General features: G+C 47.7%; 15 non-coding genes and 2 pseudogenes across 15 annotated transcripts; all 17 read left to right on the forward strand.

Moving 5' to 3' along the window:
• Positions 1 to 173: 173 nt before the first annotated feature.
• LOC141239411 (U2 spliceosomal RNA) lies at positions 174 to 364 on the forward strand. Its single transcript, XR_012304811.1, has one exon. It is a non-coding gene; the product is annotated as a U2 spliceosomal RNA (small nuclear RNA).
• Positions 365 to 1,479: 1,115 nt separating this feature from the next.
• LOC141239412 (U2 spliceosomal RNA) lies at positions 1,480 to 1,670 on the forward strand. The gene has a single exon (XR_012304812.1). It is a non-coding gene; the product is annotated as a U2 spliceosomal RNA (small nuclear RNA).
• A 1,115-nt stretch (positions 1,671 to 2,785) lies between these two features.
• On the forward strand, positions 2,786 to 2,976 carry LOC141239413 (U2 spliceosomal RNA). Its single transcript, XR_012304813.1, has one exon. It is a non-coding gene; the product is annotated as a U2 spliceosomal RNA (small nuclear RNA).
• A 1,115-nt stretch (positions 2,977 to 4,091) lies between these two features.
• LOC141239414 (U2 spliceosomal RNA) lies at positions 4,092 to 4,282 on the forward strand. Its single transcript, XR_012304814.1, has one exon. It is a non-coding gene; the product is annotated as a U2 spliceosomal RNA (small nuclear RNA).
• A 1,115-nt stretch (positions 4,283 to 5,397) lies between these two features.
• LOC141239417 (U2 spliceosomal RNA) lies at positions 5,398 to 5,588 on the forward strand. The gene has a single exon (XR_012304816.1). It is a non-coding gene; the product is annotated as a U2 spliceosomal RNA (small nuclear RNA).
• Positions 5,589 to 6,703: 1,115 nt separating this feature from the next.
• LOC141239418 (U2 spliceosomal RNA) lies at positions 6,704 to 6,894 on the forward strand. Its single transcript, XR_012304817.1, has one exon. It is a non-coding gene; the product is annotated as a U2 spliceosomal RNA (small nuclear RNA).
• A 1,115-nt stretch (positions 6,895 to 8,009) lies between these two features.
• Positions 8,010 to 8,200, forward strand: LOC141239419 (U2 spliceosomal RNA). The gene has a single exon (XR_012304818.1). It is a non-coding gene; the product is annotated as a U2 spliceosomal RNA (small nuclear RNA).
• A 1,115-nt stretch (positions 8,201 to 9,315) lies between these two features.
• Positions 9,316 to 9,506, forward strand: LOC141239420 (U2 spliceosomal RNA). Its single transcript, XR_012304819.1, has one exon. It is a non-coding gene; the product is annotated as a U2 spliceosomal RNA (small nuclear RNA).
• A 1,115-nt stretch (positions 9,507 to 10,621) lies between these two features.
• Positions 10,622 to 10,812, forward strand: LOC141239421 (U2 spliceosomal RNA). Its single transcript, XR_012304820.1, has one exon. It is a non-coding gene; the product is annotated as a U2 spliceosomal RNA (small nuclear RNA).
• Positions 10,813 to 11,927: 1,115 nt separating this feature from the next.
• Positions 11,928 to 12,118, forward strand: LOC141239423 (U2 spliceosomal RNA). Its single transcript, XR_012304822.1, has one exon. It is a non-coding gene; the product is annotated as a U2 spliceosomal RNA (small nuclear RNA).
• Positions 12,119 to 13,232: 1,114 nt separating this feature from the next.
• Positions 13,233 to 13,348, forward strand: LOC141239528 (U2 spliceosomal RNA; annotated as a pseudogene).
• Positions 13,349 to 13,872: 524 nt separating this feature from the next.
• LOC141239473 (U2 spliceosomal RNA) lies at positions 13,873 to 14,054 on the forward strand. Its single transcript, XR_012304869.1, has one exon. It is a non-coding gene; the product is annotated as a U2 spliceosomal RNA (small nuclear RNA).
• Positions 14,055 to 15,169: 1,115 nt separating this feature from the next.
• Positions 15,170 to 15,247, forward strand: LOC141239515 (U2 spliceosomal RNA; annotated as a pseudogene).
• A 5,564-nt stretch (positions 15,248 to 20,811) lies between these two features.
• On the forward strand, positions 20,812 to 21,004 carry LOC141239480 (U2 spliceosomal RNA). The gene has a single exon (XR_012304876.1). It is a non-coding gene; the product is annotated as a U2 spliceosomal RNA (small nuclear RNA).
• Positions 21,005 to 22,119: 1,115 nt separating this feature from the next.
• LOC141239424 (U2 spliceosomal RNA) lies at positions 22,120 to 22,310 on the forward strand. The gene has a single exon (XR_012304823.1). It is a non-coding gene; the product is annotated as a U2 spliceosomal RNA (small nuclear RNA).
• Positions 22,311 to 23,425: 1,115 nt separating this feature from the next.
• Positions 23,426 to 23,616, forward strand: LOC141239425 (U2 spliceosomal RNA). The gene has a single exon (XR_012304824.1). It is a non-coding gene; the product is annotated as a U2 spliceosomal RNA (small nuclear RNA).
• A 1,115-nt stretch (positions 23,617 to 24,731) lies between these two features.
• LOC141239426 (U2 spliceosomal RNA) lies at positions 24,732 to 24,922 on the forward strand. Its single transcript, XR_012304825.1, has one exon. It is a non-coding gene; the product is annotated as a U2 spliceosomal RNA (small nuclear RNA).
• The last annotated feature ends 341 nt before the right edge of the window (positions 24,923 to 25,263 follow it).

The following is a 25,263-nucleotide window of genomic DNA, read 5'->3' on the forward strand; positions in this document are numbered from 1 at the left end:
TTATGCAGATCTAAAACGCGTGGATTGCAGCAGCAGCAAGCCGAAAAGTGCAGGCATGTAAGGGATCTAGAGGTTGACAACATGTCTTCTTAACGGGAGTCCAGGAGCTCATCTCCACAAATGGACTTTTTAGGATCCTTGGGTGGCTCCGTAGTTTGAAACCAATTCTGGTTATCGCTTCTCGGCCTTTTGGCTAAGATCAAGTGTAGTATCTGTTCTTATCAGTTTAATATCTGATACGTCCCCTATCTGGGGACCATATATTAAATGGATTTTTAGAACAGGGAGATGGAAAAAGAGCTTGCTCTGTCCACTCCACGCATTGACCTGGTATTGCAGTATCTCCAGGACCGGTGCACCCCTTCTTTAATGCAGTTTCTAAAATCAGAAAGAATTGAATTCAATGTTTTTTGTTCATTTTGCTTGTTTGTCGGATTTTGGGATGGACTCTTTGGCTCTGCTTTTCTTCTCCTCATTGGATTTTTCATGTTCAAAGTTGCAGAAGCCAGATTACAAGCTCATTTTGGTTCAACTTCAGCAACTGTGCATTGCATTGCCATGTAATGTGATGCAATGCTATCTTTCTAGCTCTCCCTTTCTACTTCCTTTTGGATAAACAGACATATTAGGCAAGCATTTTGGAGCTTTCACCTAAATAACTACAGGTGGTGAGATAAGCTGCACAATATAATTGACCTTTCAGTATATTGTTGCACACACACCATCTATTTAGCAAATGCCCTTGTTATCAACAGCAGCCTTTTAAACTCACCCGAGCTAACAGGTATGTGCGCTGGTTACACTGCTGCGCTTAAAATTTCTTTTTTGGTTTGCTACAATGCCTTTTCTGAAACGTTGTCTCCTTCTGCTGGAACACTGACTTCTTTCATTTAATGCCTGCAGACTATAAAAGAGAACCCAACCCAAAAAGTTTGGTTGATTAGTCTGTGGCATTCTGTTAAACTGTTGCTTATGGCGGTCTCTGTGAGCTTCTCAGCGACATTCAGCCAGCCAGGTATCCTGCCTGCAGTAGATGGAATGTGGCAATGGAACGCTGGCTGCGCGTGTCATAATAGGCTCTGAGCCTTTATATACCTGTGCACAGCAGCAGCCACCTTCAGTCTGCTGCTGGACAGCCAGCAGCAGCAGCAGCAGGAGAGGTATGTAATCAGGAGCCCTCCTGCTAAGGGTAGACAGCTGCTCGTTCCACCCCACCCCCCGCCTTAATTGGTTCTCCTCCCTTCCAACGGTGTTGAGGCGGGTGGGAACAGCAGGGGGTGAAGGTGCTGTGTTTAAAGAGGTGGAGTTATGCAGATCTAAAACGCGTGGATTGCAGCAGCAGCAAGCCGAAAAGTGCAGGCATGTAAGGGATCTAGAGGTTGACAACATGTCTTCTTAACGGGAGTCCAGGAGCTCATCTCCACAAATGGACTTTTTAGGATCCTTGGGTGGCTCCGTAGTTTGAAACCAATTCTGGTTATCGCTTCTCGGCCTTTTGGCTAAGATCAAGTGTAGTATCTGTTCTTATCAGTTTAATATCTGATACGTCCCCTATCTGGGGACCATATATTAAATGGATTTTTAGAACAGGGAGATGGAAAAAGAGCTTGCTCTGTCCACTCCACGCATTGACCTGGTATTGCAGTATCTCCAGGACCGGTGCACCCCTTCTTTAATGCAGTTTCTAAAATCAGAAAGAATTGAATTCAATGTTTTTTGTTCATTTTGCTTGTTTGTCGGATTTTGGGATGGACTCTTTGGCTCTGCTTTTCTTCTCCTCATTGGATTTTTCATGTTCAAAGTTGCAGAAGCCAGATTACAAGCTCATTTTGGTTCAACTTCAGCAACTGTGCATTGCATTGCCATGTAATGTGATGCAATGCTATCTTTCTAGCTCTCCCTTTCTACTTCCTTTTGGATAAACAGACATATTAGGCAAGCATTTTGGAGCTTTCACCTAAATAACTACAGGTGGTGAGATAAGCTGCACAATATAATTGACCTTTCAGTATATTGTTGCACACACACCATCTATTTAGCAAATGCCCTTGTTATCAACAGCAGCCTTTTAAACTCACCCGAGCTAACAGGTATGTGCGCTGGTTACACTGCTGCGCTTAAAATTTCTTTTTTGGTTTGCTACAATGCCTTTTCTGAAACGTTGTCTCCTTCTGCTGGAACACTGACTTCTTTCATTTAATGCCTGCAGACTATAAAAGAGAACCCAACCCAAAAAGTTTGGTTGATTAGTCTGTGGCATTCTGTTAAACTGTTGCTTATGGCGGTCTCTGTGAGCTTCTCAGCGACATTCAGCCAGCCAGGTATCCTGCCTGCAGTAGATGGAATGTGGCAATGGAACGCTGGCTGCGCGTGTCATAATAGGCTCTGAGCCTTTATATACTTGTGCACAGCAGCAGCCACCTTCAGTCTGCTGCTGGACAGCCAGCAGCAGCAGCAGCAGGAGAGGTATGTAATCAGGAGCCCTCCTGCTAAGGGTAGACAGCTGCTCGTTCCACCCCACCCCCCGCCTTAATTGGTTCTCCTCCCTTCCAACGGTGTTGAGGCGGGTGGGAACAGCAGGGGGTGAAGGTGCTGTGTTTAAAGAGGTGGAGTTATGCAGATCTAAAACGCGTGGATTGCAGCAGCAGCAAGCCGAAAAGTGCAGGCATGTAAGGGATCTAGAGGTTGACAACATGTCTTCTTAACGGGAGTCCAGGAGCTCATCTCCACAAATGGACTTTTTAGGATCCTTGGGTGGCTCCGTAGTTTGAAACCAATTCTGGTTATCGCTTCTCGGCCTTTTGGCTAAGATCAAGTGTAGTATCTGTTCTTATCAGTTTAATATCTGATACGTCCCCTATCTGGGGACCATATATTAAATGGATTTTTAGAACAGGGAGATGGAAAAAGAGCTTGCTCTGTCCACTCCACGCATTGACCTGGTATTGCAGTATCTCCAGGACCGGTGCACCCCTTCTTTAATGCAGTTTCTAAAATCAGAAAGAATTGAATTCAATGTTTTTTGTTCATTTTGCTTGTTTGTCGGATTTTGGGATGGACTCTTTGGCTCTGCTTTTCTTCTCCTCATTGGATTTTTCATGTTCAAAGTTGCAGAAGCCAGATTACAAGCTCATTTTGGTTCAACTTCAGCAACTGTGCATTGCATTGCCATGTAATGTGATGCAATGCTATCTTTCTAGCTCTCCCTTTCTACTTCCTTTTGGATAAACAGACATATTAGGCAAGCATTTTGGAGCTTTCACCTAAATAACTACAGGTGGTGAGATAAGCTGCACAATATAATTGACCTTTCAGTATATTGTTGCACACACACCATCTATTTAGCAAATGCCCTTGTTATCAACAGCAGCCTTTTAAACTCACCCGAGCTAACAGGTATGTGCGCTGGTTACACTGCTGCGCTTAAAATTTCTTTTTTGGTTTGCTACAATGCCTTTTCTGAAACGTTGTCTCCTTCTGCTGGAACACTGACTTCTTTCATTTAATGCCTGCAGACTATAAAAGAGAACCCAACCCAAAAAGTTTGGTTGATTAGTCTGTGGCATTCTGTTAAACTGTTGCTTATGGCGGTCTCTGTGAGCTTCTCAGCGACATTCAGCCAGCCAGGTATCCTGCCTGCAGTAGATGGAATGTGGCAATGGAACGCTGGCTGCGCGTGTCATAATAGGCTCTGAGCCTTTATATACCTGTGCACAGCAGCAGCCACCTTCAGTCTGCTGCTGGACAGCCAGCAGCAGCAGCAGCAGGAGAGGTATGTAATCAGGAGCCCTCCTGCTAAGGGTAGACAGCTGCTCGTTCCACCCCACCCCCCGCCTTAATTGGTTCTCCTCCCTTCCAACGGTGTTGAGGCGGGTGGGAACAGCAGGGGGTGAAGGTGCTGTGTTTAAAGAGGTGGAGTTATGCAGATCTAAAACGCGTGGATTGCAGCAGCAGCAAGCCGAAAAGTGCAGGCATGTAAGGGATCTAGAGGTTGACAACATGTCTTCTTAACGGGAGTCCAGGAGCTCATCTCCACAAATGGACTTTTTAGGATCCTTGGGTGGCTCCGTAGTTTGAAACCAATTCTGGTTATCGCTTCTCGGCCTTTTGGCTAAGATCAAGTGTAGTATCTGTTCTTATCAGTTTAATATCTGATACGTCCCCTATCTGGGGACCATATATTAAATGGATTTTTAGAACAGGGAGATGGAAAAAGAGCTTGCTCTGTCCACTCCACGCATTGACCTGGTATTGCAGTATCTCCAGGACCGGTGCACCCCTTCTTTAATGCAGTTTCTAAAATCAGAAAGAATTGAATTCAATGTTTTTTGTTCATTTTGCTTGTTTGTCGGATTTTGGGATGGACTCTTTGGCTCTGCTTTTCTTCTCCTCATTGGATTTTTCATGTTCAAAGTTGCAGAAGCCAGATTACAAGCTCATTTTGGTTCAACTTCAGCAACTGTGCATTGCATTGCCATGTAATGTGATGCAATGCTATCTTTCTAGCTCTCCCTTTCTACTTCCTTTTGGATAAACAGACATATTAGGCAAGCATTTTGGAGCTTTCACCTAAATAACTACAGGTGGTGAGATAAGCTGCACAATATAATTGACCTTTCAGTATATTGTTGCACACACACCATCTATTTAGCAAATGCCCTTGTTATCAACAGCAGCCTTTTAAACTCACCCGAGCTAACAGGTATGTGCGCTGGTTACACTGCTGCGCTTAAAATTTCTTTTTTGGTTTGCTACAATGCCTTTTCTGAAACGTTGTCTCCTTCTGCTGGAACACTGACTTCTTTCATTTAATGCCTGCAGACTATAAAAGAGAACCCAACCCAAAAAGTTTGGTTGATTAGTCTGTGGCATTCTGTTAAACTGTTGCTTATGGCGGTCTCTGTGAGCTTCTCAGCGACATTCAGCCAGCCAGGTATCCTGCCTGCAGTAGATGGAATGTGGCAATGGAACGCTGGCTGCGCGTGTCATAATAGGCTCTGAGCCTTTATATACCTGTGCACAGCAGCAGCCACCTTCAGTCTGCTGCTGGACAGCCAGCAGCAGCAGCAGCAGGAGAGGTATGTAATCAGGAGCCCTCCTGCTAAGGGTAGACAGCTGCTCGTTCCACCCCACCCCCCGCCTTAATTGGTTCTCCTCCCTTCCAACGGTGTTGAGGCGGGTGGGAACAGCAGGGGGTGAAGGTGCTGTGTTTAAAGAGGTGGAGTTATGCAGATCTAAAACGCGTGGATTGCAGCAGCAGCAAGCCGAAAAGTGCAGGCATGTAAGGGATCTAGAGGTTGACAACATGTCTTCTTAACGGGAGTCCAGGAGCTCATCTCCACAAATGGACTTTTTAGGATCCTTGGGTGGCTCCGTAGTTTGAAACCAATTCTGGTTATCGCTTCTCGGCCTTTTGGCTAAGATCAAGTGTAGTATCTGTTCTTATCAGTTTAATATCTGATACGTCCCCTATCTGGGGACCATATATTAAATGGATTTTTAGAACAGGGAGATGGAAAAAGAGCTTGCTCTGTCCACTCCACGCATTGACCTGGTATTGCAGTATCTCCAGGACCGGTGCACCCCTTCTTTAATGCAGTTTCTAAAATCAGAAAGAATTGAATTCAATGTTTTTTGTTCATTTTGCTTGTTTGTCGGATTTTGGGATGGACTCTTTGGCTCTGCTTTTCTTCTCCTCATTGGATTTTTCATGTTCAAAGTTGCAGAAGCCAGATTACAAGCTCATTTTGGTTCAACTTCAGCAACTGTGCATTGCATTGCCATGTAATGTGATGCAATGCTATCTTTCTAGCTCTCCCTTTCTACTTCCTTTTGGATAAACAGACATATTAGGCAAGCATTTTGGAGCTTTCACCTAAATAACTACAGGTGGTGAGATAAGCTGCACAATATAATTGACCTTTCAGTATATTGTTGCACACACACCATCTATTTAGCAAATGCCCTTGTTATCAACAGCAGCCTTTTAAACTCACCCGAGCTAACAGGTATGTGCGCTGGTTACACTGCTGCGCTTAAAATTTCTTTTTTGGTTTGCTACAATGCCTTTTCTGAAACGTTGTCTCCTTCTGCTGGAACACTGACTTCTTTCATTTAATGCCTGCAGACTATAAAAGAGAACCCAACCCAAAAAGTTTGGTTGATTAGTCTGTGGCATTCTGTTAAACTGTTGCTTATGGCGGTCTCTGTGAGCTTCTCAGCGACATTCAGCCAGCCAGGTATCCTGCCTGCAGTAGATGGAATGTGGCAATGGAACGCTGGCTGCGCGTGTCATAATAGGCTCTGAGCCTTTATATACCTGTGCACAGCAGCAGCCACCTTCAGTCTGCTGCTGGACAGCCAGCAGCAGCAGCAGCAGGAGAGGTATGTAATCAGGAGCCCTCCTGCTAAGGGTAGACAGCTGCTCGTTCCACCCCACCCCCCGCCTTAATTGGTTCTCCTCCCTTCCAACGGTGTTGAGGCGGGTGGGAACAGCAGGGGGTGAAGGTGCTGTGTTTAAAGAGGTGGAGTTATGCAGATCTAAAACGCGTGGATTGCAGCAGCAGCAAGCCGAAAAGTGCAGGCATGTAAGGGATCTAGAGGTTGACAACATGTCTTCTTAACGGGAGTCCAGGAGCTCATCTCCACAAATGGACTTTTTAGGATCCTTGGGTGGCTCCGTAGTTTGAAACCAATTCTGGTTATCGCTTCTCGGCCTTTTGGCTAAGATCAAGTGTAGTATCTGTTCTTATCAGTTTAATATCTGATACGTCCCCTATCTGGGGACCATATATTAAATGGATTTTTAGAACAGGGAGATGGAAAAAGAGCTTGCTCTGTCCACTCCACGCATTGACCTGGTATTGCAGTATCTCCAGGACCGGTGCACCCCTTCTTTAATGCAGTTTCTAAAATCAGAAAGAATTGAATTCAATGTTTTTTGTTCATTTTGCTTGTTTGTCGGATTTTGGGATGGACTCTTTGGCTCTGCTTTTCTTCTCCTCATTGGATTTTTCATGTTCAAAGTTGCAGAAGCCAGATTACAAGCTCATTTTGGTTCAACTTCAGCAACTGTGCATTGCATTGCCATGTAATGTGATGCAATGCTATCTTTCTAGCTCTCCCTTTCTACTTCCTTTTGGATAAACAGACATATTAGGCAAGCATTTTGGAGCTTTCACCTAAATAACTACAGGTGGTGAGATAAGCTGCACAATATAATTGACCTTTCAGTATATTGTTGCACACACACCATCTATTTAGCAAATGCCCTTGTTATCAACAGCAGCCTTTTAAACTCACCCGAGCTAACAGGTATGTGCGCTGGTTACACTGCTGCGCTTAAAATTTCTTTTTTGGTTTGCTACAATGCCTTTTCTGAAACGTTGTCTCCTTCTGCTGGAACACTGACTTCTTTCATTTAATGCCTGCAGACTATAAAAGAGAACCCAACCCAAAAAGTTTGGTTGATTAGTCTGTGGCATTCTGTTAAACTGTTGCTTATGGCGGTCTCTGTGAGCTTCTCAGCGACATTCAGCCAGCCAGGTATCCTGCCTGCAGTAGATGGAATGTGGCAATGGAACGCTGGCTGCGCGTGTCATAATAGGCTCTGAGCCTTTATATACCTGTGCACAGCAGCAGCCACCTTCAGTCTGCTGCTGGACAGCCAGCAGCAGCAGCAGCAGGAGAGGTATGTAATCAGGAGCCCTCCTGCTAAGGGTAGACAGCTGCTCGTTCCACCCCACCCCCCGCCTTAATTGGTTCTCCTCCCTTCCAACGGTGTTGAGGCGGGTGGGAACAGCAGGGGGTGAAGGTGCTGTGTTTAAAGAGGTGGAGTTATGCAGATCTAAAACGCGTGGATTGCAGCAGCAGCAAGCCGAAAAGTGCAGGCATGTAAGGGATCTAGAGGTTGACAACATGTCTTCTTAACGGGAGTCCAGGAGCTCATCTCCACAAATGGACTTTTTAGGATCCTTGGGTGGCTCCGTAGTTTGAAACCAATTCTGGTTATCGCTTCTCGGCCTTTTGGCTAAGATCAAGTGTAGTATCTGTTCTTATCAGTTTAATATCTGATACGTCCCCTATCTGGGGACCATATATTAAATGGATTTTTAGAACAGGGAGATGGAAAAAGAGCTTGCTCTGTCCACTCCACGCATTGACCTGGTATTGCAGTATCTCCAGGACCGGTGCACCCCTTCTTTAATGCAGTTTCTAAAATCAGAAAGAATTGAATTCAATGTTTTTTGTTCATTTTGCTTGTTTGTCGGATTTTGGGATGGACTCTTTGGCTCTGCTTTTCTTCTCCTCATTGGATTTTTCATGTTCAAAGTTGCAGAAGCCAGATTACAAGCTCATTTTGGTTCAACTTCAGCAACTGTGCATTGCATTGCCATGTAATGTGATGCAATGCTATCTTTCTAGCTCTCCCTTTCTACTTCCTTTTGGATAAACAGACATATTAGGCAAGCATTTTGGAGCTTTCACCTAAATAACTACAGGTGGTGAGATAAGCTGCACAATATAATTGACCTTTCAGTATATTGTTGCACACACACCATCTATTTAGCAAATGCCCTTGTTATCAACAGCAGCCTTTTAAACTCACCCGAGCTAACAGGTATGTGCGCTGGTTACACTGCTGCGCTTAAAATTTCTTTTTTGGTTTGCTACAATGCCTTTTCTGAAACGTTGTCTCCTTCTGCTGGAACACTGACTTCTTTCATTTAATGCCTGCAGACTATAAAAGAGAACCCAACCCAAAAAGTTTGGTTGATTAGTCTGTGGCATTCTGTTAAACTGTTGCTTATGGCGGTCTCTGTGAGCTTCTCAGCGACATTCAGCCAGCCAGGTATCCTGCCTGCAGTAGATGGAATGTGGCAATGGAACGCTGGCTGCGCGTGTCATAATAGGCTCTGAGCCTTTATATACCTGTGCACAGCAGCAGCCACCTTCAGTCTGCTGCTGGACAGCCAGCAGCAGCAGCAGCAGGAGAGGTATGTAATCAGGAGCCCTCCTGCTAAGGGTAGACAGCTGCTCGTTCCACCCCACCCCCCGCCTTAATTGGTTCTCCTCCCTTCCAACGGTGTTGAGGCGGGTGGGAACAGCAGGGGGTGAAGGTGCTGTGTTTAAAGAGGTGGAGTTATGCAGATCTAAAACGCGTGGATTGCAGCAGCAGCAAGCCGAAAAGTGCAGGCATGTAAGGGATCTAGAGGTTGACAACATGTCTTCTTAACGGGAGTCCAGGAGCTCATCTCCACAAATGGACTTTTTAGGATCCTTGGGTGGCTCCGTAGTTTGAAACCAATTCTGGTTATCGCTTCTCGGCCTTTTGGCTAAGATCAAGTGTAGTATCTGTTCTTATCAGTTTAATATCTGATACGTCCCCTATCTGGGGACCATATATTAAATGGATTTTTAGAACAGGGAGATGGAAAAAGAGCTTGCTCTGTCCACTCCACGCATTGACCTGGTATTGCAGTATCTCCAGGACCGGTGCACCCCTTCTTTAATGCAGTTTCTAAAATCAGAAAGAATTGAATTCAATGTTTTTTGTTCATTTTGCTTGTTTGTCGGATTTTGGGATGGACTCTTTGGCTCTGCTTTTCTTCTCCTCATTGGATTTTTCATGTTCAAAGTTGCAGAAGCCAGATTACAAGCTCATTTTGGTTCAACTTCAGCAACTGTGCATTGCATTGCCATGTAATGTGATGCAATGCTATCTTTCTAGCTCTCCCTTTCTACTTCCTTTTGGATAAACAGACATATTAGGCAAGCATTTTGGAGCTTTCACCTAAATAACTACAGGTGGTGAGATAAGCTGCACAATATAATTGACCTTTCAGTATATTGTTGCACACACACCATCTATTTAGCAAATGCCCTTGTTATCAACAGCAGCCTTTTAAACTCACCCGAGCTAACAGGTATGTGCGCTGGTTACACTGCTGCGCTTAAAATTTCTTTTTTGGTTTGCTACAATGCCTTTTCTGAAACGTTGTCTCCTTCTGCTGGAACACTGACTTCTTTCATTTAATGCCTGCAGACTATAAAAGAGAACCCAACCCAAAAAGTTTGGTTGATTAGTCTGTGGCATTCTGTTAAACTGTTGCTTATGGCGGTCTCTGTGAGCTTCTCAGCGACATTCAGCCAGCCAGGTATCCTGCCTGCAGTAGATGGAATGTGGCAATGGAACGCTGGCTGCGCGTGTCATAATAGGCTCTGAGCCTTTATATACCTGTGCACAGCAGCAGCCACCTTCAGTCTGCTGCTGGACAGCCAGCAGCAGCAGCAGCAGGAGAGGTATGTAATCAGGAGCCCTCCTGCTAAGGGTAGACAGCTGCTCGTTCCACCCCACCCCCCGCCTTAATTGGTTCTCCTCCCTTCCAACGGTGTTGAGGCGGGTGGGAACAGCAGGGGGTGAAGGTGCTGTGTTTAAAGAGGTGGAGTTATGCAGATCTAAAACGCGTGGATTGCAGCAGCAGCAAGTCGAAAAGTGCAGGCATGTAAGGGATCTAGAGGTTGACAACATGTCTTCTTAACGGGAGTCCAGGAGCTCATCTCCACAAATGGACTTTTTAGGATCCTTGGGTGGCTCCGTAGTTTGAAACCAATTCTGGTTATCGCTTCTCGGCCTTTTGGCTAAGATCAAGTGTAGTATCTGTTCTTATCAGTTTAATATCTGATACGTCCCCTATCTGGGGACCATATATTAAATGGATTTTTAGAACAGGGAGATGGAAAAAGAGCTTGCTCTGTCCACTCCACGCATTGACCTGGTATTGCAGTATCTCCAGGACCGGTGCACCCCTTCTTTAATGCAGTTTCTAAAATCAGAAAGAATTGAATTCAATGTTTTTTGTTCATTTTGCTTGTTTGTCGGATTTTGGGATGGACTCTTTGGCTCTGCTTTTCTTCTCCTCATTGGATTTTTCATGTTCAAAGTTGCAGAAGCCAGATTACAAGCTCATTTTGGTTCAACTTCAGCAACTGTGCATTGCATTGCCATGTAATGTGATGCAATGCTATCTTTCTAGCTCTCCCTTTCTACTTCCTTTTGGATAAACAGACATATTAGGCAAGCATTTTGGAGCTTTCACCTAAATAACTACAGGTGGTGAGATAAGCTGCACAATATAATTGACCTTTCAGTATATTGTTGCACACACACCATCTATTTAGCAAATGCCCTTGTTATCAACAGCAGCCTTTTAAACTCACCCGAGCTAACAGGTATGTGCGCTGGTTACACTGCTGCGCTTAAAATTTCTTTTTTGGTTTGCTACAATGCCTTTTCTGAAACGTTGTCTCCTTCTGCTGGAACACTGACTTCTTTCATTTAATGCCTGCAGACTATAAAAGAGAACCCAACCCAAAAAGTTTGGTTGATTAGTCTGTGGCATTCTGTTAAACTGTTGCTTATGGCGGTCTCTGTGAGCTTCTCAGCGACATTCAGCCAGCCAGGTATCCTGCCTGCAGTAGATGGAATGTGGCAATGGAACGCTGGCTGCGCGTGTCATAATAGGCTCTGAGCCTTTATATACCTGTGCACAGCAGCAGCCACCTTCAGTCTGCTGCTGGACAGCCAGCAGCAGCAGCAGCAGGAGAGGTATGTAATCAGGAGCCCTCCTGCTAAGGGTAGACAGCTGCTCTTTCCACCCCACCCCCCCCCTTAATTGGTTCTCCTCCCTTCCAACGGTGTTGAGGCGGGTGGGAACAGCAGGGGGTGAAGGTGCTGTGTTTAAAGAGGTGGAGTTATGCAGATCTAAAACGCGTGGATTGCAGCAGCAGCAAGCCGAAAAGTGCAGGCATGTAAGGGATCTAGAGGTTGACAACATGTCTTCTTAACGGGAGTCCAGGAGCTCATCTCCACAAATGGACTTTTTAGGATCCTTGGGTGGCTCCGTAGTTTGAAACCAATTCTGGTTATCGCTTCTCGGCCTTTTGGCTAAGATCAAGTGTAGTATCTGTTCTTATCAGTTTAATATCTGATACGTCCCCTATCTGGGGACCATATATTAAATGGATTTTTAGAACAGGGAGATGGAAAAAGAGCTTGCTCTGTCCACTCCACGCATTGACCTGGTATTGCAGTATCTCCAGGACCGGTGCACCCCTTCTTTAATGCAGTTTCTAAAATCAGAAAGAATTGAATTCAATGTTTTTTGTTCATTTTGCTTGTTTGTCGGATTTTGGGATGGACTCTTTGGCTCTGCTTTTCTTCTCCTCATTGGATTTTTCATGTTCAAAGTTGCAGAAGCCAGATTACAAGCTCATTTTGGTTCAACTTCAGCAACTGTGCATTGCATTGCCATGTAATGTGATGCAATGCTATCTTTCTAGCTCTCCCTTTCTACTTCCTTTTGGATAAACAGACATATTAGGCAAGCATTTTGGAGCTTTCACCTAAATAACTACAGGTGGTGAGATAAGCTGCACAATATAATTGACCTTTCAGTATATTGTTGCACACACACCATCTATTTAGCAAATGCCCTTGTTATCAACAGCAGCCTTTTAAACTCACCCGAGCTAACAGGTATGTGCGCTGGTTACACTGCTGCGCTTAAAATTTCTTTTTTGGTTTGCTACAATGCCTTTTCTGAAACGTTGTCTCCTTCTGCTGGAACACTGACTTCTTTCATTTAATGCCTGCAGACTATAAAAGAGAACCCAACCCAAAAAGTTTTTTGATTAGTCTGTGGCATTCTGTTAAACTGTTGCTTATGGCGGTCTCTGTGAGCTTCTCAGCGACATTCAGCCAGCCAGGTATCCTGCTTGCAGTAGATGGAATGTGGCAATGGAACGCTGGCTGCGCGTGTCATAATAGGCTCTGAGCCTTTATATACCTGTGCACAGCAGCAGCCACCTTCAGTCTGCTGCTGGACAGCCAGCAGCAGCAGCAGCAGGAGAGGTATGTAATCAGGAGCCCTCCTGCTAAGGGTAGACAGCTGCTCGTTCCACCCCACCCCCCGCCTTAATTGGTTCTCCTCCCTTCCAACGGTGTTGAGGCGGGTGGGAACAGCAGGGGGTGAAGGTGCTGTGTTTAAAGAGGTGGAGTTATGCAGATCTAAAACGCGTGGATTGCAGCAGCAGCAAGCCGAAAAGTGCAGGCATGTAAGGGATCTAGAGGTTGACAACATGTCTTCTTAACGGGAGTCCAGGAGCTCATCTCCACAAATGGACTTTTTAGGATCCTTGGGTGGCTCCGTAGTTTGAAACCAATTCTGGTTATCGCTTCTCGGCCTTTTGGCTAAGATCAAGTGTAGTATCTTTTGAAAAGGCAGTTTTGTCCTTGGGCTGCCCTAGTAAATTGATGCATATTACACACTGGTTTGGTGCTCTTGTTAGTACGCCAGGTGGCTCATAGAGTTATCTGATGGAAAACATGGCCCTCCAGGATCGAAGTCACTAGGCTGGGTAAGTGTGAGGGCTTTGGAGCAATGTGCCCCAGGAGTAGGCGCCCTGGTGGGAGTCCAAGCTTACTGGGACTGGGAACCCCAGAAAGACTTGGCTTCGTAGCACGCCGCACCTTTGCCAATCATACTTTCTGAGCAACCCCCCCTATTCCTGGCCTCCGGGCTAGGAAGGGGAATTTTTATAAACCCGGTCGGAGGTCCGGTCAGCTTTGGGCTGAGAAACCAACACAGGCTCCAGCTCCACTAGGGTGGCAGCCTAGATGGAAGCTGGGAGCACGAAAACGGCTCTTCTCCGGCTTCGGCTAGGGAGAGCATCGGAGATCCCTGACCCTCGCTGTGGCCTTCTGGCTCGGAGGGATGGGGATGGTTTATTGGGGACCCTCTCCTCCGGGAAGGGTCCACATGAATCCTCGCCTCGTGCGCTGTTTTGGTGTGACTTCGGTCACATTTTTCAGTGCCTTGGATGCAGCTTCAATCAAAAAATCTGTTCTTATCAGTTTAATATCTGATACGTCCCCTATCTGGGGACCATATATTAAATGGATTTTTAGAACAGGGAGATGGAAAAAGAGCTTGCTCTGTCCACTCCACGCATTGACCTGGTATTGCAGTATCTCCAGGACCGGTGCACCCCTTCTTTAATGCAGTTTCTAAAATCAGAAAGAATTGAATTCAATGTTTTTTGTTCATTTTGCTTGTTTGTCGGATTTTGGGATGGACTCTTTGGCTCTGCTTTTCTTCTCCTCATTGGATTTTTCATGTTCAAAGTTGCAGAAGCCAGATTACAAGCTCATTTTGGTTCAACTTCAGCAACTGTGCATTGCATTGCCATGTAATGTGATGCAATGCTATCTTTCTAGCTCTCCCTTTCTACTTCCTTTTGGATAAACAGACATATTAGGCAAGCATTTTGGAGCTTTCACCTAAATAACTACAGGTGGTGAGATAAGCTGCACAATATAATTGACCTTTCAGTATATTGTTGCACACACACCATCTATTTAGCAAATGCCCTTGTTATCAACAGCAGCCTTTTAAACTCACCCGAGCTAACAGGTATGTGCGCTGGTTACACTGCTGCGCTTAAAATTTCTTTTTTGGTTTGCTACAATGCCTTTTCTGAAACGTTGTCTCCTTCTGCTGGAACACTGACTTCTTTCATTTAATGCCTGCAGACTATAAAAGAGAACCCAACCCAAAAAGTTTGGTTGATTAGTCTGTGGCATTCTGTTAAACTGTTGCTTATGGCGGTCTCTGTGAGCTTCTCAGCGACATTCAGCCAGCCAGGTATCCTGCCTGCAGTAGATGGAATGTGGCAATGGAACGCTGGCTGCGCGTGTCATAATAGGCTCTGAGCCTTTATATACCTGTGCACAGCAGCAGCCACCTTCAGTCTGCTGCTGGACAGCCAGCAGCAGCAGCAGCAGGAGAGGTATGTAATCAGGAGCCCTCCTGCTAAGGGTAGACAGCTGCTCGTTCCACCCCACCCCCCGCCTTAATTGGTTCTCCTCCCTTCCAACGGTGTTGAGGCGGGTGGGAACAGCAGGGGGTGAAGGTGCTGTGTTTAAAGAGGTGGAGTTATGCAGATCTAAAACGCGTGGATTGCAGCAGCAGCAAGCCGAAAAGTGCAGGCATGTAAGGGATCTAGAGGTTGACAACATGTCTTCTTAACGGGAGTCCAGGAGCTCATCTCCACAAATGGACTTTTTAGGATCCTTGGGTGGCTCCGTAGTTTGAAACCAATTCTGGTTATCGCTTCTCGGCCTTTTGGCTAAGATCAAGTGTAGTATCTGTTCTTTTAAGAACACAAGAGCTACGATCTACACTTGACGAGAGCGATCGAACTCGGAAGGAGAAGAGCTTCGGAGCCCAGCTGACATCGGAGAAGGAAGGCGGATATCGGTGGGAGGAAGAAGCTCTAAAGAATCCAGAAGAAGACGAAGACTCGGAGAAGAATCGGGCTGTCCTGTGGAATCTTCGAGGAAGAAAATCATCGAGACAAAGACCTTTCGGGGAATTTGTCCAGAACACGACGGGAGAAGAATCTGCATAGCTCCACCCATTCCGGGAAGAGTTCCAGATCCAGCTCCAAGAAGTAACTGCAGGAGGAAAGCCATGGCAAGCGCTGCGAGGAAGGCTGAAAAGAAGAGCCTGGAGCAGGGGACAGCCAGGAGGGCCCAGCCAGGAGCCGATTCTGACCCCAAGGACTCTGCCTCCACGACTGGCCAGCAGAAGGGACCCCAGAAGCCCCGCCACGAAGCTCCAGCCCTGGAGCCATGGATGCGGCAGACGGTGGCCCTGAAGCTGAAGGAAGTGGATGGGAGGGTGCCGGACATGTCCTCGGACGTGTTCTGCCAGAAGATGCTGCTGGATCGAGGCTTCTCCAGGTCGGACACCCTCAGCATCCAGACCTTCTTGACGGGGATCTTCTTCGTCACCTTCGCCACTGTGAACACCTGCAGGAGGTTCTGGGAAATGGTAAGCGCAAAAGGACCGGATAATTCTTTCTCTGCCTTTACAGGTAGCTGCCCTATCCAGAGGGACGAAAGGAGGATCACGGTCTCCATGCGCAACCCGCACACCCCAGGCCAAGACATCTGTACCTTCCTGAGACGCTTCTGTTTGGTTGTGAAGGAACCCTCTCACATCCTGAATGGACTCGGCTTCTGGACAGGTAAGTGGTCGGTGACCGTTAGACTTCACAGGGACCTGGCGTACTCAGACGGACTTCGGCACCTGCCCCCGACATTCTCCCTGGGCAACTCCTACGGCCTCATCTATTACCCGGACATGCCGCGGAACTGCAGGAGATGCGGCAAGAACGGCCACGAGATGAAGGACTGCAAGGAGGATGCCTGCAGGATTTGTCGAGTGACGGGACACAGCTCGAAGGACTGCCCGAAGAAGACGTCCTGCAACCTGTGTGGGCTGGCGGCTCATCTATACAAGGATTGCCCCAAGCGTGAGAGATCCTGGGCATCGGTGGTTGCGACGACCCCAGCTCCGGATGACAAGGTCCCGACGACCAGGCCTGTGAAGGTCAAGGACGCGACGACCAAGGCCCCAGCGGCCAAGGCCGAGACGACCAAGGCCAAAGCGGTCAAGGAGTCGGTGGCCAAAGCCCCAGCGACGGTCCCAGCAGCTCCGAAGCAGAAGAAAAAGTCAAAGGAGGGTAAGAGTTCTGTCACCCCTCTCTCGATCCCTCCCCCTGCCACCCCCGTCCAATCCCCCCCCACCCCGGCCACCCCTGCTGAGGATTCCACTTCCTCTTCCTCCTTCCCCTACTCCTCAGCAGGTGTCCTTTCCCCTGCCCCGGCAGCCACTCTCCCTCCCCAGACCATGGTAGCGGTGGAATTAACCTTTCCTCCACCCGCCGCTATCTATTCCGAGGAGGATTTTCCCCTTCTTGTCTCCCCAGTTCCAACCCGGGGAAAGAGGAAGGTGGAGGACAGCCCTGCTACTGAATCCTCCAAAAAGAAGATTCTGGATTTCGTAGGCGAAAAGGAGGATACCCTCCCTGAGCCAGAAGAGATGGAGCACATGGTTGAGACCCTGGTGGCCGAGCCAGAAGAGGAGGAACTGGTGGTCGCCGAGATCGAGGCCGCGCTGCTTGACCAGATGGAGGAAGAGGGCCTGCTGGTGATCCCGTCACCAGCAGTCAACACCGACGAGGGACCACCCGACCGGAGTGGTAACTAAGGTGTATTGCCTGCGCTAACTTTTTCTTTTTTCCCTACATGATGGCTAATATTAACTTATTTTCCATTAATGTCAGGAGCATCAAGGACAAGTTCAGACGTCAGACTATTTATGCCTTCCTTACTTCCCAGTTGTGTGATGTTTATATGTTGCAGGAATGTTCCCTTCCCTCCTCTAGGTCCTTCAAACATCTGGCCAGGGAGTGGTCCCACGGTCCATCCTACTGGTCCGGTGGGGGTGACTGCAAGTCTGCGGGGGTCGCAATTCTGATCAGGGGGGGCGCATTCACGCTTGAGTCCGTCCAGGAGCTCATCTGCGGCAGGGCTCTTGTTGTAGATGGCAACTGGGCAGGAGAACCTGTCAGGTTCATCAACGTGTATGCGTCCCCACTGAAGAATGAGCGTTTGGAGCTTTTCCAGACCCTGCGGCTTCAGCTTGCCACCACCAGGACCTTAGTGATGGCCGGGGATTTCAACTGCCCCATCGAGGAGGATGGTCGTAGTTCTGGCACATCTGCCAAGTTGGACATCACGTCCAAGCTGCTCATCGAGATGGTAACCGAGGCCTCTCTTCAGGACGTGGTGGGCTCCATGGGGAGAGGCTCCACAAACTATTCGTGGAGCCGACCCGATGGCTCACTCCGCTCCAGGATTGACTTTGTGTTCACCTCTCGGGCAGTCAGGCAGAGTAGGCACTCGATGGTCCCCTGCTTCTTCTCCGACCACAGAGCCATTCACTTACAAGGTGTCCTCGGCGACGGTTTTCCGTCCGGCCCCGGCTCCTGGAAGCTGAATTGTGCTCTGCTGGCTCAGGATGAAGTCGTGGAGGAGCTGAGAGCAGCCTACGCAATGTGGCAGTCCTACAAGGGTAGCTTCCAAACAGTCTCTGATTGGTGGGAATATGTTAAAGTTGAGTTTCGCTGTTTCTTTCAGGCCAAGGGTCGACAACAGGCGTGTGAGAAGAGGAGGGACTTCAGAGGGCTGCAGCGCGAGCTGCGGTCGCTGCAGGACCTTCTTCACTGCGGCTGGGACGTGAGGGAGGAGCTGGAGGAGACCAAGAAGAGCCTGAAAAGGCACTTTGAGGAGGAGTCCAAGCGAATCGTCTTCCGTTCCAAAGTGGAGAATCTGGAGAAGGGTGAGAAATGTAACTCATTCTTTTTCAGGAAACTTCATGCCGGTCACACGCCCCTGAACGAGCTGCGAGACGAGAGCGGAAACATGCGACTTGGGAAGGAGGACGTGATGAGGGTCGTCAGCGACTTCTACAGCGAACTCTACTCCCACAAGACTACCGACCCCGACGCTGCTGATAAGTTCCTGTCAGGTATCACTAACCATCTTGAACCTGCAGGCACGGCAGCCTTGGACAAACCTCTGATGGTGGGCGAATTGCTCTCTGCCGCTAAATCCTTTAGGACTGGCAGGACCCCGGGCAGTGATGGTCTTCCAGCGGAGCTCTATGTAGCGCTAGGAGACCTCATCTGTCCGGACCTGTTGGACCTGTACGAGGAGATGGTGGTGGAGGGTAGAATGCCTCCATCTTTGAGGGAAGGAATGGTCACGATCCTGTACAAGCGGAAGGGAGAGAGGTGCGACCTGAGGAATTGGCGTCCCATCACTCTGCTCAACGTGGACTACAAGATCCTGGCCAAGACGATGGCGACACGACTTAAGACGGTCATCGGACGGATCATCCACCCGGACCAGACCTGCGGCATCCCTGGACGTCGCATCGCAGACAGCCTAGCTCTCGTGCGGGACACGGTCGAGTACATCAAGGTCCGCCGCGCACACGCGGCCCTGGTCTCCTTGGATCAGGAGAAGGCCTTCGACCGGGTTTCCCACGAGTTCATGGGCCGAGCTCTGCACCGGTTAGGTTTGGGTAACATGTTTTGTTCGTATGTCCGTCTGATGTATTTTGATATCCACAGCTCGGTGTTGGTGAACGGCTGGAAGACTGACCCCTTCCCTGTCCTCTCTGGGGTCAGACAAGGCTGCCCTCTATCACCTCTTCTTTTTGTTTGTGTTATAGAACTCTTCGCAGAGGCTATCCGGCAGAATGGAGAGATCAGAGGGATCACCGCACCGGGTCCGGGACGACACGAGGTAAAGTGCTCGCTCTACATGGACGACGTCACCGTCTTCTGCGCTGATCGTGGTTCAGTCGACGCCCTCGTCCAGACGTGTGAGAGGTTCGGCCGGGCTTCAGGGGCCAAAGTCAACTGCAGGAAGTCGGAAGCCATGCTCTTCGGGGATTGGCAGCCGGCCTCCTCCGCCCCCTTCCCCTTCAACATTCAACCGGATTTCCTCAAGGTGCTGGGAGTCTGGTTCGGGAAGGAAGGAGCGGCCCTCAAGTCCTGGCAAGAACGCTTGGCCAAAGTGAAGCAACGGATCGGACTCTGGAGCCTCAGACACCTCACTTGTGAGGGTAAGGCACTCGTCCTGCGTAATGAGGTCCTGCCCGTCTTGCAGTACACGGCGCAGGCCTGGCCCCCACACGTCACTGTGTGCAGGGCCATTACCAGGACAGTGTTTCACTTTGTCTGGGGATCCAAGATGGACAGAGTCAGGCGGGCCGTCATGTACAAGGAGCCTCGCAAGGGTGGGAAGGGCGTTCCAGATATCCCCACCCTCCTGCGATCCTCTTTTGTGTGTGATTGTGTCCGCCGGACTTTGCAAGTCAAGAATGGCTCCGCGGGCATTTCCATGTCTCGCTTCTTCCTGCTTCCTCTTTGGAGGCGACTCGGCTGGGACAAGTGGGACAGCTCCTTCCCCTACAACTGGACGACGCCATGGTTCTACGGAGACGTCGTTCGATTTGTGGGGGAACATCAACTGGAGGGACTCAAGCCCGACTTGTGGAAGCCCAAAACTATCCACAAGCTCATCAGAGCCAAGGATGACGTGGAGAACATCACAGGACTTCACCAGGACACGCTGGAGACTGTGTGGACAAATGTGTCGTCTGACAGGCTGACCAACGGGCACAAGGACTTGTCGTGGATGGCGATTCAGGGCGGACTGCCCGTCCGGTCATTCATGCATGCCCGGAACCTGTGCAAGACCCGGTACTGCCCAAGGTGCCCCTTCGTGGAGGAAACATCTTTGCACACTTTTTGGGACTGCGGATTTGCACAGCGCCTGTTGACTGCCCTTGAGGACGACCTGAGGAACTCTGTCCCCAGGGCGAGCCTATCGCACCATTCTGTGCTTTACGGACTCTTCCCTGGGGTTCATACCGTCGGAGCCATCCAGGAGGCTTGGCGCCTTATGAACTGCTTCAAGGATGCCGTTTGGGTCGCCAGGAACCGGCTCATCTTGAGGAGGGAGAGGATGTCCATCCAGGACTGCCGCAGGCTGATCCACAGCCTGCTCAGAGACTATTCCATCGTGGACGGTCCGGAGGACGAGGATGAGGACTAAACCCCTCCTCCCCCTCTTCCCTTATGTGTCTTGTCTTTCAATAAAGCTTCGGGCCTGTGATTTTCCCCTCCCCATCCCCTTTTTCCCAATCCCCATCCCTTATCACGATTCGTCGTACTGTATTGATTGACATGCTTTTTCTTTCAGATTGAGTGTTTTGTGTAGCATAGGGGTGTGATGTGTCTAGTTAGTGCGTCGTATCCTCATGCTATGTAAATATGATGTAGAATTCTGTGTGTACTGGGCTGCGGCACTGTACACTGTCTGTTAACTTATTTTTTGTGCTAATAAAAGATATATTCAATCAAAAAATCTGTTCTTATCAGTTTAATATCTGATACGTCCCCTATCTGGGGACCATATATTAAATGGATTTTTAGAACAGGGAGATGGAAAAAGAGCTTGCTCTGTCCACTCCACGCATTGACCTGGTATTGCAGTATCTCCAGGACCGGTGCACCCCTTCTTTAATGCAGTTTCTAAAATCAGAAAGAATTGAATTCAATGTTTTTTGTTCATTTTGCTTGTTTGTCGGATTTTGGGATGGACTCTTTGGCTCTGCTTTTCTTCTCCTCATTGGATTTTTCATGTTCAAAGTTGCAGAAGCCAGATTACAAGCTCATTTTGGTTCAACTTCAGCAACTGTGCATTGCATTGCCATGTAATGTGATGCAATGCTATCTTTCTAGCTCTCCCTTTCTACTTCCTTTTGGATAAACAGACATATTAGGCAAGCATTTTGGAGCTTTCACCTAAATAACTACAGGTGGTGAGATAAGCTGCACAATATAATTGACCTTTCAGTATATTGTTGCACACACACCATCTATTTAGCAAATGCCCTTGTTATCAACAGCAGCCTTTTAAACTCACCCGAGCTAACAGGTATGTGCGCTGGTTACACTGCTGCGCTTAAAATTTCTTTTTTGGTTTGCTACAATGCCTTTTCTGAAACGTTGTCTCCTTCTGCTGGAACACTGACTTCTTTCATTTAATGCCTGCAGACTATAAAAGAGAACCCAACCCAAAAAGTTTGGTTGATTAGTCTGTGGCATTCTGTTAAACTGTTGCTTATGGCGGTCTCTGTGAGCTTCTCAGCGACATTCAGCCAGCCAGGTATCCTGCCTGCAGTAGATGGAATGTGGCAATGGAACGCTGGCTGCGCGTGTCATAATAGGCTCTGAGCCTTTATATACCTGTGCACAGCAGCAGCCACCTTCAGTCTGCTGCTGGACAGCCAGCAGCAGCAGCAGCAGGAGAGGTATGTAATCAGGAGCCCTCCTGCTAAGGGTAGACAGCTGCTCGTTCCACCCCACCCCCCGCCTTAATTGGTTCTCCTCCCTTCCAACGGTGTTGAGGCGGGTGGGAACAGCAGGGGGTGAAGGTGCTGTGTTTAAAGAGGTGGAGTTATGCAGATCTAAAACGCGTGGATTGCAGCAGCAGCAAGCCGAAAAGTGCAGGCATGTAAGGGATCTAGAGGTTGACAACATGTCTTCTTAACGGGAGTCCAGGAGCTCATCTCCACAAATGGACTTTTTAGGATCCTTGGGTGGCTCCGTAGTTTGAAACCAATTCTGGTTATCGCTTCTCGGCCTTTTGGCTAAGATCAAGTGTAGTATCTGTTCTTATCAGTTTAATATCTGATACGTCCCCTATCTGGGGACCATATATTAAATGGATTTTTAGAACAGGGAGATGGAAAAAGAGCTTGCTCTGTCCACTCCACGCATTGACCTGGTATTGCAGTATCTCCAGGACCGGTGCACCCCTTCTTTAATGCAGTTTCTAAAATCAGAAAGAATTGAATTCAATGTTTTTTGTTCATTTTGCTTGTTTGTCGGATTTTGGGATGGACTCTTTGGCTCTGCTTTTCTTCTCCTCATTGGATTTTTCATGTTCAAAGTTGCAGAAGCCAGATTACAAGCTCATTTTGGTTCAACTTCAGCAACTGTGCATTGCATTGCCATGTAATGTGATGCAATGCTATCTTTCTAGCTCTCCCTTTCTACTTCCTTTTGGATAAACAGACATATTAGGCAAGCATTTTGGAGCTTTCACCTAAATAACTACAGGTGGTGAGATAAGCTGCACAATATAATTGACCTTTCAGTATATTGTTGCACACACACCATCTATTTAGCAAATGCCCTTGTTATCAACAGCAGCCTTTTAAACTCACCCGAGCTAACAGGTATGTGCGCTGGTTACACTGCTGCGCTTAAAATTTCTTTTTTGGTTTGCTACAATGCCTTTTCTGAAACGTTGTCTCCTTCTGCTGGAACACTGACTTCTTTCATTTAATGCCTGCAGACTATAAAAGAGAACCCAACCCAAAAAGTTTGGTTGATTAGTCTGTGGCATTCTGTTAAACTGTTGCTTATGGCGGTCTCTGTGAGCTTCTCAGCGACATTCAGCCAGCCAGGTATCCTGCCTGCAGTAGATGGAATGTGGCAATGGAACGCTGGCTGCGCGTGTCATAATAGGCTCTGAGCCTTTATATACCTGTGCACAGCAGCAGCCACCTTCAGTCTGCTGCTGGACAGCCAGCAGCAGCAGCAGCAGGAGAGGTATGTAATCAGGAGCCCTCCTGCTAAGGGTAGACAGCTGCTCGTTCCACCCCACCCCCCGCCTTAATTGGTTCTCCTCCCTTCCAACGGTGTTGAGGCGGGTGGGAACAGCAGGGGGTGAAGGTGCTGTGTTTAAAGAGGTGGAGTTATGCAGATCTAAAACGCGTGGATTGCAGCAGCAGCAAGCCGAAAAGTGCAGGCATGTAAGGGATCTAGAGGTTGACAACATGTCTTCTTAACGGGAGTCCAGGAGCTCATCTCCACAAATGGACTTTTTAGGATCCTTGGGTGGCTCCGTAGTTTGAAACCAATTCTGGTTATCGCTTCTCGGCCTTTTGGCTAAGATCAAGTGTAGTATCTGTTCTTATCAGTTTAATATCTGATACGTCCCCTATCTGGGGACCATATATTAAATGGATTTTTAGAACAGGGAGATGGAAAAAGAGCTTGCTCTGTCCACTCCACGCATTGACCTGGTATTGCAGTATCTCCAGGACCGGTGCACCCCTTCTTTAATGCAGTTTCTAAAATCAGAAAGAATTGAATTCAATGTTTTTTGTTCATTTTGCTTGTTTGTCGGATTTTGGGATGGACTCTTTGGCTCTGCTTTTCTTCTCCTCATTGGATTTTTCATCTTCAAAGTTGCAGAAGCCAGATTACAAGCTCATTTTGGTTCAACTTCAGCAACTGTGCATTGCATTGCCATGTAATGTGATGCAATGCTATCTTTCTAGCTCTCCCTTTCTACTTCCTTTTGGATAAACAGACATATTAGGCAAGCATTTTGGAGCTTTCACCTAAATAACTACAGGTGGTGAGATAAGCTGCACAATATAATTGACCTTTCAGTATATTGTTGCACACACACCATCTATTTAGCAAATGCCCTTGTTATCAACAGCAGCCTTTTAAACTCACCCGAGCTAACAGGTATGTGCGCTGGTTACACTGCTGCGCTTAAAATTTCTTTTTTGGTTTGCTACAATGCCTTTTCTGAAACGTTGTCTCCTTCTGCTGGAACACTGACTTCTTTCATTTAATGCCTGCAGACTATAAAAGAGAACCCAACCCAAAAAGTTTGGTTGATTAGTCTGTGGCATTCTGTTAAACTGTTGCTTATGGCGGTCTCTGTGAGCTTCTCAGCGACATTCAGCCAGCCAGGTATCCTGCCTGCAGTAGATGGAATGTGGCAATGGAACGCTGGCTGCGCGTGTCATAATAGGCTCTGAGCCTTTATATACCTGTGCACAGCAGCAGCCACCTTCAGTCTGCTGCTGGACAGCCAGCAGCAGCAGCAGCAGGAGAGGTATGTAATCAGGAGCCCTCCTGCTAAGGGTAGACAGCTGCTCGTTCCACCCCACCCCCCGCCTTAATTGGTTCTCCTCCCTTCCAACGGTGTTGAGGCGGGTGGGAACAGCAGGGGGTGAAGGTGCTGTGTTTAAAGAGGTGGAGTTATGCAGATCTAAAACGCGTGGATTGCAGCAGCAGCAAGCCGAAAAGTGCAGGCATGTAAGGGATCTAGAGGTTGACAACATGTCTTCTTAACGGGAGTCCAGGAGCTCATCTCCACAAATGGACTTTTTAGGATCCTTGGGTGGCTCCGTAGTTTGAAACCAATTCTGGTTATCGCTTCTCGGCCTTTTGGCTAAGATCAAGTGTAGTATCTGTTCTTATCAGTTTAATATCTGATACGTCCCCTATCTGGGGACCATATATTAAATGGATTTTTAGAACAGGGAGATGGAAAAAGAGCTTGCTCTGTCCACTCCACGCATTGACCTGGTATTGCAGTATCTCCAGGACCGGTGCACCCCTTCTTTAATGCAGTTTCTAAAATCAGAAAGAATTGAATTCAATGTTTTTTGTTCATTTTGCTTGTTTGTCGGATTTTGGGATGGACTCTTTGGCTCTGCTTTTCTTCTCCTCATTGGATTTTTCATGTTCAAAGTTGCAGAAGCCAGATTACAAGCTCATTTTGGTTCAACTTCAGCAACTGTGCATTGCATTGCCATGTAATGTGATGCAATGCTATCTTTCTAGCTCTCCCTTTCTACTTCCTTTTGGATAAACAGACATATTAGGCAAGCATTTTGGAGCTTTCACCTAAATAACTACAGGTGGTGAGATAAGCTGCACAATATAATTGACCTTTCAGTA

Source organism: Phyllobates terribilis, unplaced genomic scaffold (assembly GCF_046119375.1).
Source record: "Phyllobates terribilis strain yellow unplaced genomic scaffold, ASM4611937v1 Scaffold_769__1_contigs__length_694716, whole genome shotgun sequence".
Lineage (NCBI taxonomy): Eukaryota > Metazoa > Chordata > Amphibia > Anura > Dendrobatidae > Phyllobates > Phyllobates terribilis.